Here is a 12,204-nt window from a genome sequence, read left to right as displayed (position 1 = left end):
GGGCAACCTCGGATACTACAATAATAATATACAACAATAATAAATAATAATACTACATTAAATAAATTAAATATTTTGTCAGACATACAAGGATGCAAATCTTCCATTAATACATTACAATCAATAGGCTACGTTATTTCTTTATACATTAAATATAAAATTTATCTACACAAAATACACATAATAAATAATATTTAAAAAAGAAAAACGTGAAAACTTTTCACAGTACACACACAAATAACGAATCAATAAATTAGAATGTTGTGGAAAAGTTCATTTCAGTAATTCAACTCAAATTGTGAAACTCGTGTGTTAAATTCAGTGCACACAGACTGAAGTAGTTTAAGTCTTTGGTTCTTTTAATTGTGATGATTCTGGCTCACATTTAACAAAAACACACCAATTCACTATCTCAACCAATTAGAATACTTCATAAGACCAATTAAAAATAAAAAAATAAAATAAAACATTTTTAGTGAATTGTTGGCCTTCTGGAAAGTATGTTCATTTACTGTACATGTACTCAATACTTGGTAGGGGCTCCTTTTTCTTTAATTACTGCCTCAATTCGGCGTGGCATGGAGGTGATCAGTTTGTGTCACTGCCGAGGTGGTATGGAAGGTCAGGTTTCTTTGACAGTGGCCTTCAGCTCATCTGCATTTTTTGGTCTCTTGTTTCTCATTTTCCTCTTGACAATACCTCATAGATTCACTCTGGGGTTCAGGTCTGGTGAGTTTTCTGGCCAGTCAAGCACACCAACACCATGGTCATTTAACCAACTTTTGGTGCTTTTGGCAGTGTGGGCAGGTGCCAAATCCTGCTGGAAAATGAAATCAGCATCTTCAAAAAGCTGGTCAGAAGAAGGAAGCATGAAGTGCTCCAAAATTTCTTGGTAAACGGGTGCAGTGACTTTGGTTTTCAAAAAAACACAATGGACCAACACCAGCAGATGACATTGCGCCCCAAATCATCACAGACTGTGGAAACTTAACACTGGACTTCAAGCAACTTGGGCTATGAGCTTCTCCCTTCCTCCAGACTCTAGGACCTTGGTTTCCAAATGAAATACAAAACTTGCTCTCATCTGAAAAGAGGACAGTTCTTCTTCTCCTTCTTAGCCCAGGTGAGATGCCTCTGACGTTGTCTGCGGTTCAGGAGTGGCTTAACAAGAGGAAAACGACAACTGTAGACAAATTCCTTGACACGTCTGTGTGTGGTGGCTCTTGATGCCTTGACCCCAGCCTCAGTCCATTACTTGTGAAGTTCACTTAAATTCTTAAATCGATTTTGCTTGACAATCCCCATAAGGCTGCTGTTCTCTCGGTTGGTTGTGCATCTTTTTCTTCCACACTTTTTCCTTCCACTCAACTTTCTGTTAACATGCTTGGATACAGCACTCTGTGAACAGCCAGCTTCTTTGGCAATTAATGTTTGTGGCTTACCCTCCTTGTAAAGGGTGTCAATGATTGTCTTCTGGTCAGATCAGCAGTGTTCCCCATGATTGTGTAGCCTAGTGAACCAAACTGAGAGACCATTTTGAAGGCTCAGGAAACCTTTGCAGGTGTTTTGAGTTGATTAGCTGATTTGCATGTCACTATATTCTAATTGGTTGAGATAGTGAATTGGTGGGTTTTTGTTAAATGTGAGCCAAAATCATCACAATTAAAAGAACCAAAGACTTAAACTACTTCAGTCTGTGTGCACTGAATTTATTTAATACACAAGTTTCACAATTTGAGTTGAATTACTGAAATAAATGAAATTTTCCATGACATTCTAATTTATTGAGATGCACCTGTATGTGATTTTCAAATTTAAAATGTGGCACAATCTCATAGCAATTTATAACTATTTTACGTTTTAGTGAATAAGTGGCTAAATCTGCTCATGCCCCAGTGAGGGTTATGTTGGGTCAGGGGCAGGCCTTAATGCTTACTTTTTCTAAACATCATATGTTACGATTCACATAGTACAAATTCTTACAAAATCGCTACACCATAAAATAGTTACGTTTTCCGGTGAGACCGGGTTGGTATAATACATAACCGTGACTGTATGGACTGTTTTAGAAATGGGAGTGACATATTTTTGGGGGCTAATTTTAATTGGACGAGAATTCCAGCATGACACTTCAGGTTTAATGGTGAGTGCAAGGTAAAATATATACGTAAGCTAGCTAAAATAAACTAGGTAAACAAAGTTTCGAGAAAGACAAGAGGACTTCTTGTCTCCAGATCCAGCACTACAATAACAACACTTCAGTAATGGAAAAGAAAAGTTAGTTTTTAGTAGTAAACCAAAGAAATGAACATGGAATAAAAATCAGGGGTGTTTACACAACACCCTTTTCAACTAAAAATGCATTTTGGCCATTCATTTATACAACAACAAGATTTTGGGGGCCTGAAAACGAAACCTTTGAAAATGGGTTTCAAAATGCGAGGTTTTGAAAACTATACCATTACCATTTCTGTGAAAACTATAAAACATGAATTTGTGAAAACTGTGATGCACACGTGATGTGTTCAATCTAGGAATGTGCAGGCAAAGAGACATCAACTACTGGCCTGGCATGCATAATACCACGCTTTTAGTTGTTTGCACTGTTGTCTGCATGCAAAACTTTTCATAAACGTAAAGTTTCAAGTTTAATTCATTTATAAAGCACATTTAAAACACCTTGGTTGACCAAAGTACTGTACAAAATTGTACAAAAACTGTACAAAAAGTCCATCAACCAAATTAAAATAGACATTCACAGAACATTGAAAGCACAGGAATACAAATAGGTTTTTAAAAGACTTTTAAACTCAGACACTTTAGTCACTGTTCTGATAGATAATGGTAATTTATTCCATAATTTGGGTCCGGCTACTGCAAAAGATCTGTCACCCCTGCATTGCAGTCTCGGTAGGCCCAAACAGAACATTTCGTGTTTTGTCATCATCCAGGGGCAGAAAATTATTGGTTAGACATGTTTTCAATTCTTGAAGACATGCTGTTAATTTATTAATGGCAGACCTGTCTTTGCGCCTATATGGTATGTAAAGCTGAGTATAATCTGCATAACAATAAGACACACCATATCTCCTAAATATAGAACCAATGGGTAACATGTACAATGAAAACCGCAACAGTGCCAAAGTTGAACCTTGAGGGACACCACATGTAACATGCACTACAGAAGAAGAATGCATCTCTGTATTTACTGAGAATCTTCTGTTGGACAGAAAAGTCCGAAACCAGTTGAGTACACTGCCTCTAACACCAATGCAGCGCTCCAAGCGAGACAGCAAGAGACCATGGTCAACAAAATCAAACGCAGAGCTGAGATCTAACATCACTAAGGCCATAGTATTACCAGCATCAGTAGATATTAAAATGTTATTTAAAACATTTAAAAGGGCAGACTCTTTGCTGTGTAGAGTTTTAAAACCAGACTGAAAAACATCAGAAATACTGTTACTATTCAAATAATTTTGCATTTGCATAAACACTATTTTTTTCTACATTTTTTGATAAGAACGGCAGATTGGAGATTGGTCTAAATTTTGAATAAACTTCAGGATCAGGCGAAGGCTTCTTAGGCATCGGTGTCACAGAAGCTAGTTTAAAACAATCCGGAACAGTCCCTGTCAAAAGGCAGTTGTTTATGATATTCACTAAATCAGGTCTGATTGTATTTAAAAATGTGTTAGTAGTATTATCATATCCTTTGTGTCAGATTGGTGATTTATTACCCTGATTTATGGCCTGAGTTATGGAGGGTCCAGCCAGCGTTGATTGACAGGTTGTGATATGTCCAATGTGTACATGGTCAGATTTATGTGTTGATTTATCGCTATATGGCCTGTCTGTCACAGTGGTTGCCATGTCACTGGGTGCTGTCACCCTTGATTGACATGACAGAGGTGTGTGTAAAATCAAAAGATCAAAACAGATCTCCGATTTGACTTGTGTTGCATTTATTACTGGATATATGATGGTTGTATCTGTAACCAGAGCTGTGGGGTTTTTCTGTGGACTTCCTTCCTGAGCTGTTACTCACTTCCAGTCAGGAGGAGGTGTTTGGGTTCTTCCTGGAATAAAATGGCTGAGCAAAAGTGAGTGTATTTACACCTTGACAGGATCAATGTTTGATCTATATGGTATATGGTATGTTGGTATGGTATGTTAATACCAGTGTGGCTACCGACTGGTCTACATCTAGCCCTAAGCAAGGAGGTTGTCTGGGCCTCTGGCTTCCGTGTTTGTGTTTTAGGTCAACACCTTTGGTGGATTGGTTTCTAGACACCAGAACCCAAAGCTTCTCCCCTGTCTGTTTTCCTCCTGTGATGTAGTCTGTGTCCGATATAATGTTTTAGTATGTTTGTTAACGGGAATGTGGTTTGTTTGGGGTTGGAGGATATTCAGACACGTGACCATCTCAAACCTCTAAACGGTTCAGTTCTGCTTGATCTATAGGCTCAGTATTGATAGCTAAGCCATCACTGTTTTGATTGTTTGCAACAATACTGGAATGCTCTGGCAATACGAATGTACAACATATTTTCCATGTCAATAAAGCACCAGAAAACTGAAACATAGATTAAAGAGCTCACCAAGAACATTACCCATCACACTTTTTATATGCTTCTGAAAAGTGTGTTATGTTTGAGCATGTTCTTTCTACCCTCATCTGTATGTGTGTATGCTAACACCTCTGTAGGATCAGTACAACCTAATCTGTAGGTTGAATAGATAAACTTATGAGGAGTCTTAAGTTAAAAAATGATTCAACATCCTTGCTCACCGACTCTATCCACCAAATCCACCTCACCTAACTATTTACTCCTGACTGTGAAGGTGTCTAACAGACAGTGGGTAATAGTATCTTCTACGTGCTTGTGTTAATGGCTTTACAACATCCACCTCATATTATGCACACAGAATCATGCTTTAGTTCAGTTCATTTTATTTATAAAGCACAATAACACAACAATTGTTGACACTTTGTTAAAAGAAATCAAAGTACATAACATGATATGACAAGACAAAACAAATTTTAAATAAACCGTGGTTTACAACGAATCAACACTTTAGCTAATTCTTTGGGCTCTCTCTCTCTCTCTCTCACACACACACACACACACACACACACACACGTTGGGTTTCTATGTTTTATGGGACATCCCAGTACAAACTGTATCTCCTTACACTAAACAAATTGTATTTTCAATCACCAAACACCAACCTTACACATAAACCTACCCCTAACAGAAAACTTATTCCATATTAATAATAACAAAAATACTTAATTCTGTATGATTTATAAGCTTGTTTCGTCACGGGGGACAAAAAAAAAAAAAAAATCCACAAGGACAAGGATTTTGGATATTGCCATCATTGTCCATATAACGTAGGATATACCTGAACCACACACACACACACACACACATCTGAGTATACTGAATTTAAAGTATGACCAAAATCATATTTGTTGTTTTTTTTACTTTTTTTTTATTTAAGAAATGTTTTCATTTTAATCTAATTGCTTAAACTCAGTAAAATTAATTACACCTATAATTTTAAACATATTTAAAAGGTTAAACACATTGTGTGTCACTAAAGCAAGGCACACTGTCTATGTTTTTTTTTTTTTTTTTAATAACCTGATGACCAGCATTGTTTCTTTAGATCATTTATGCACCCAAGTGCTTTTCTCACACGAGTAGAAAAACTCTTGGATGTGTTTGTGAAACAAATAATTTTTTACTCACTCGGTGTTTTTTAAATGTACGACTGAACTTTTCTCATTCGACAGAAATACTATTTTCAAATTATTTACCCAGCCTATAACACTCGGTGTAAATGTTCTTACCTAGAACAGAAAACATATATTTTGTAGGCATCATGTTATTTTTAAATTATTCGCTAAAAGATTAAACACACTAGAATCTGTGATTTTCAGAATGAAAGAAATGTACAAGCTAAGGATGTTTCAACTGTTATCATCATTTCCTTTTGACCCTGATAAACTGGTAATGAATTTTCTATGCAAGTGACACGATATACAGTTATGTGTGTGTAAATAGCTGTGCTAAAACATTTATGACTATTTTTGTATGCCAACAGATTGTGTCAAGGATGTGTCACATCTAAGAATCACAATGTTTTGTAAATGACAGTTTTCTTTCTTTACACCACTAGTTTTTCGCCATATCAAGATTTTGGATGGCCGTTCACAATTTTTTTGTTGGACTTTGTAAGTTTTTAGGTGAAGACATCTCTTTGTGAGCTGTCATCATTAATAAGAATAATAAAAATTCCACAAAGTCCACAAAGCGCGATCACATGAAGCATCAACACGAAAAATTAAGTCTTGCTGTTTTACCCTTAAAACTATTACAACTTAAACAAATCAAACTATTGCACTGAAAGTTGCACATTCAAGTTTGAGCATGTTAAAGTTTCCACACTCTTGTGTAGATTCATTTTATCCATAACCTTTCATGTATTCAAGCGACCAAATCACTAAGAAAGAGAGCATAGCAAGAAAACAAATGTCTAAAATGCATATAGAATTCAGAATACAATTGTTATTTTATTTTTTATTTTTTAAATGTGGATTCGTGAATGATATTTTTATTACTCCACTAAATTTAGTCATCTTGTTCAGATAGCAGATGACACAATTCACATTTTGTTTGTTTGGCTGTTTTTGTTTTAAGACTTCTCTGTAAGTTCATGCTAATCCTTGCATGGGATAGAGAGCATGATGAGCACACACCTATTCATTTAAGAAAAATGATTAAACATTTGACTGAACTTTTTTTATTATTTTGACAAACCTCCATTACAAATTATTTCCCCTGATGTGTTTATCCACAGAATCTTTTCCAATACAATGACATTAAACATTAAAGAATGTTATCAGTTCCTATCATCATCATCTTCGTTGACTCAAATAAAAAACAACATCTCTGGTGTACGTAAGCATCTACAATGTGTGCATGTGCTAAACATCTTTGTTTTTCTCCACTTCTCCCATATATTAGATGTAATGCAAACACATTTAAGGGACTATGGTGTTCCACACTTTTGTTAAGGTTATAGAAAACAAAAATCAAACAGTCTTTACATAGGAATTATCTTTGCACAAAACAAAACTGACTAAAAATCATTGCTGAATTACAAAATGCAGAAGTGTGGCACGGGATTTGGCAAAAGAGTGTTTTAGCTATAATGAGCACATGAGACAGAAAATCCTTTCTTATGTTCTATTGTGAATGTGTAAATTGTAAACACTATTTTTCCACCAGAGATAATCTGGTTTACATTTTGTTTTTGCATAGTTTTCAGGTGTTGAGCTTTTTTCTGATTGTGCTCAAACATGCAGTGTCCATGTTCATAGTAATTTATGAACAACTACAGCATAAAAAAATAATTTATCACTACATCTAGTGCTCTCGTTCATATAGCTGATGACCATGTTCACATTTTTAATTTGTCGTACTCGTTTTGTTTCAACATTTCCGCGCTTGACATTAAAGATCAGACCTATGTGTACTCCCCTTCGGTCATAAGCATAAGCTGTGTGCTAAGATTTTTCTGTTTTGTCCACTTTTGGCAGATTTGCTAGAGGGCACTATGTCACCTGTTTGTAATGTGATTAGTTTAAGATCCATAAGTTTGCACTACACACCCTTGAATAGGTTATAGACATACTCTTTTATACAGGAATATGTTTGCACAAACAGAATATGTGTCAGAATAACACATACCTAATAGTGAAAATCCTCTCTTCTAAACTATTGTGAACACTTTTAATGTTGTTTGGTGGGGGGGTGATGTCTGCTCCACCAACCCACAGACACATGTTTTTAGGTAGTCAGCAGACCAAAAGGTTTGATATCCGGGAAAACAATCACGACTGCAACGGAGACGTTAGTCATGACGGATCTTCATTAATTGATCTACTGTTTATAAAAACAAACATAGTGTGAAGTTACCTCGTCGTCAAACAGCACGGAGGTCCAACACTAGAAACATGTAGATATATATTTAGTTTTTTCACTAAATGTCTAAACTCCTTATCTGGCTTTTAAATAATGTTGTTACGTGTTACAGAAGTTGTCATGTCTGAACGTTATATTTTTAGAGAAACCTTTGATATATAGTTTATAGTTTTTAATTTTCAACCAGATATTTCCACCCACATCTCTTAAAAGGGCCGGATAAAAAGGTTTTAGCATGTCCTGGCCAAAAAATTATCAGCTGGGAGGCAAGGCGAGAAATTCCATTACTGAGATACTCCTACAGAATGTGAAACTAGGTGCACAGTAACAGTTAGATGTTTGTTGACTTTTAGTTTCGTGAATAGGTTTGTTACGCTTTACCAGAAGGTGTTTCACACCGCAATCAAACATCCCGACAATAAAAATGTGAACGGGAATCGGGCTATATGAACGAGGAAATAGATGTAGTGAAAATTATTTTTAGCTGTTTGTTCAAAAATTTAAATATAAAACAGAACTGCATGTTTGGCACAACAGAAAAAAACTCAAACCAAAAAAACTATGCAAAAAAAATGTAAAAGATTATTCTGGGGAAAACACTGAAACAAAATCAAATGGTTCCCACTGAAAGCTGAACACCAGCGATCTCTCTTTAAGTTTTGAGCATGTTAAGTTTTTTCCACACTCTTGTGTAGAGATTCATTTTATCCATAACCTTTCGTGTATTCAAGCGACCAAAAAATCACTAAGAAAGAGAGCATAGCAAGAAAACAAATGTCTAAAATGCATATAGAATTCAGAATACAATTGTTATTTTATTTATTTATTTTTTTTTAAATGTGGATTTGTGAATGATATTTTTATTACTCCACTAAATTTAGTCATCTTGTTCAGATAGCGGATGGCACAATTCACATTTTGGTTTGTTTGGCTGTTTTTGTTTTAAGACTTCTCTCTAAGTCAATGCTAATCCTTGCATGGGATAGAGAGCATGATGAGCACACACCTATTCATTTAAGAAAAATTATTAAACATTTGACTGAACTTTTTTTATTATTTAGACAAACCTCCATTACAAATTATTTCCCCTGATGTGTTTATCCACAGAATCTTTTCCAATACAATGACATTAAACATTAAAGAATGTTATCAGTTCCTATCATCATCATCTTCGTTGACTCAAATAAAACAACATCTCTGGTGTACGTAAGCATCTACAATGTGTGCATGTGCTAAACATCTTTGTTTCTTCTCCACTTCTTCCCATATATTTTAGATGTATGCAAACACATTTAAGGACTATGGTGTTCGCACACTTTTGTTAAGGTTATAGAAAACAAAAATCAAACAGTCTTTACATAGGAATTATCTTTGCACAAAACAAAACTGACTAAAAAATCATTGAATTACAAAATGCAGAAGTGTGTACGGGATTTGGCAAAAGAGTGGTTTTTTAGCTATAATGAGCACATGAGACAGAAATCCTTTCTTATGTTCTATTGTGAATGTGTAAATTGTAAACACTATTTTTCCACCAGAGATAATCTGTTTACATTTTGTTTTTGCATAGTTTTCAGGTGTTGAGTTTTTTCTGATTGTGCTCAAATATGCAGTTCATGTTCATAGTAATTTATGAACAACTACAGCATAAAAATAATTTATCACTACATCTAGTGCTCTCGTTCATATAGCTGATGACCATTTTCACATTTTTATTTGTTTGTACTCGTTTGTTTCAACATTTCCGCTTGACATTAAAGAGCAGACCTATGTGTACTCCCCTTCGGTCATAAGCATAAGCATCTACCTAAGTGTGCTAAGATTTTTCTGTTTTGTCCACTTTTGGCAGATTTGCTAGAGGGACTATGTCACCTTGTTGTAATGTGATTACGTTTAAGATCCATAAGTTTGCACTACACACACCTTGAATAGGTTATAGAGACATACTCTTTTATACAGGAAATATGTTTGCACAACAGAAATATGTGTCAGAATAACACATACCTAATAGTGAAATCCTCTCTTCTAAACTATTGTGAACACTTTTAATGTTGGTTTTGATGTCTGCTCCACCAACACACAGACACATGTTTTAGGGTATTCATCAGACCAAAAGGTTTGATCCGGGAAACACACACGACTGCAACGGCGTGTTGTCATGACGGTCTTCATAATTGATCTACTTTTATAAAAACAACATAGTGTGAAGTTACTGTCTTCAACAGCACGGTCCCAACTGAAACATTGTAGTATATATTTATTTTTTTTTCACTAAATATCTAAACATTTATCTGGCTTAAAATATTAGTTGTTACGTGTTTTAACAAAGTTGTCATGTCTGACGTTTATATTTTTAAGAACATTTGATATAGTTTATCGTTTTTTAATTTTATAACATATATTTTCACCAAACCTTAAGGCCTGAAAAATAGGTTTAGCATCAGTCCAAATTTCAGCTGTGAGGCGAGGCGAGAATTCATTTACTGAGATAATCTACAGAATGTGAAACTAGCTCACAGTTACATTAGAGTTTTTGAATTCTAGTTTATGTTGAATATAGTGTTTGTTACTGTTCCACATGTTTAACACACCGCATTACTCCATTGTGAAGACACGTACGGTATATATCACACATGAAAATCATTGTGTTTTATCTTTCCATGATTTGTTCATGTTGTTCTGAACCACTGTTTCACTTGAGCCTTAGTTGTAGCAGTATGAAAATCATTGTGTTTTATCTTTCCATGATTTGTTCATGTTGTTCTGAACCACTGTTTCATTTTTACCATACAGTTCGTATTGTATTGTCATGTGTGATTGGAAAAAGTTTTGTATGTGAGTGTCTGTGTTTTTTTTTTTTTGTTTGTTTGTTTATTTGCAAACAGTACTGCTGTAATGTTAGCAAGCTCTTTGTGTTCTCGGCTTCGCTTTGTTCATATACATCATTATTCCTTGAATTTGCTCGATTAAATTAAGTATTTAACACAATTTTGGGTAATGTGTGTATGCAGATTGTGAAACTCTACATTTTGGAATCTTACGAAGAATATACATCTGAATGCACCTACCTGCTTTTGACCGCCGTAGACTGGGCATACTTCTACAATCAAATTTGGAGAAACTTTAATATGGAGAAAAACACATTTGGTACATTTTCCAATGGGATGGTACAACGCCTGGTATGGCGGTACCATGCGAGCAAGCCACCAGACTACATATCCATAGCATCCTGTTGGAACAAAACGCTTCATGACCAGAATTATCTAATGCTGGTAAATAAATGTCAGGAGGACTTTGAAACAAACTTTGACTCTGATGAGTATGATCGTGACTGGCCTCTTCCTGAGGTCAACCCTTTTGAATGCTGCAAAACGAGTCTATATTTCGAGCAATGTGACATACCCATGTTAAACACAATTTTTTTTCATTTTTTAATGATAAACAAGCCATTTCAGTCAATTTAAATGTATTTTAAAAACCGAATGATTTGTCTGATAATAGTGTATTCGGTATAAACCAAACCTGAACAATAATATTGTAATGTTTCTTTTTTCAGCGTTTACTCACCCATCTGTGTTCCTTGCTGAATGTTTACCATAAATGGCTATTGGGATTAAGTTTTCCAAAAGCTGTAATAAATTACCATTACTTGAAAAAAAATTACAAGCGTCTTAACTTGTAATCTTTAATCAAAATATCTTCCAGTGAAAACGACAGAATTCTCTCTTTGGTGACATAAGTTGTCAAAACACATCCCTTATTAGGCCCCCTTCACCCTCTCTCCTCCATTATTGAGTGCAGCACCCCCATCTCAGCAACCAACCAAGCAACATCTGCAACGTAGAAACAAGACCACCCCATTTTTGTTTTTTTTTCGTTTTTTGACTTCGAATGTACAGAAGATCTGCCACTACTTGCCTCAGTTCTATGGACTAAATCTAGTCTACAATCCCCTATGAGCGGCTGACCTCATAAACTCTGTAGTTAACACAGGCGTTCCTTGATCTGTGAACAAGGGTTTGACAGCATGGTCTACTGAGCCCATGCACTCTCTACCCTTTTAACAGTTAATAAGGCTTTGAAGGATCTGAACCATAAACTAGAAATTGAAACTGAAATTGCACAAGGCCTGGACCGTCGTGGATTAATACAGTCAGTCCAGATTCTAGGAAATGGTGACAACATTCTATATCGGTTAGGGGACAAA

The sequence above is a fragment of the Cyprinus carpio genome, chromosome A8 (genome assembly GCF_018340385.1).
Source record: "Cyprinus carpio isolate SPL01 chromosome A8, ASM1834038v1, whole genome shotgun sequence".
NCBI classification, from domain to species: domain Eukaryota; kingdom Metazoa; phylum Chordata; class Actinopteri; order Cypriniformes; family Cyprinidae; genus Cyprinus; species Cyprinus carpio.
This window is presented reverse-complemented; position numbering follows the sequence as displayed.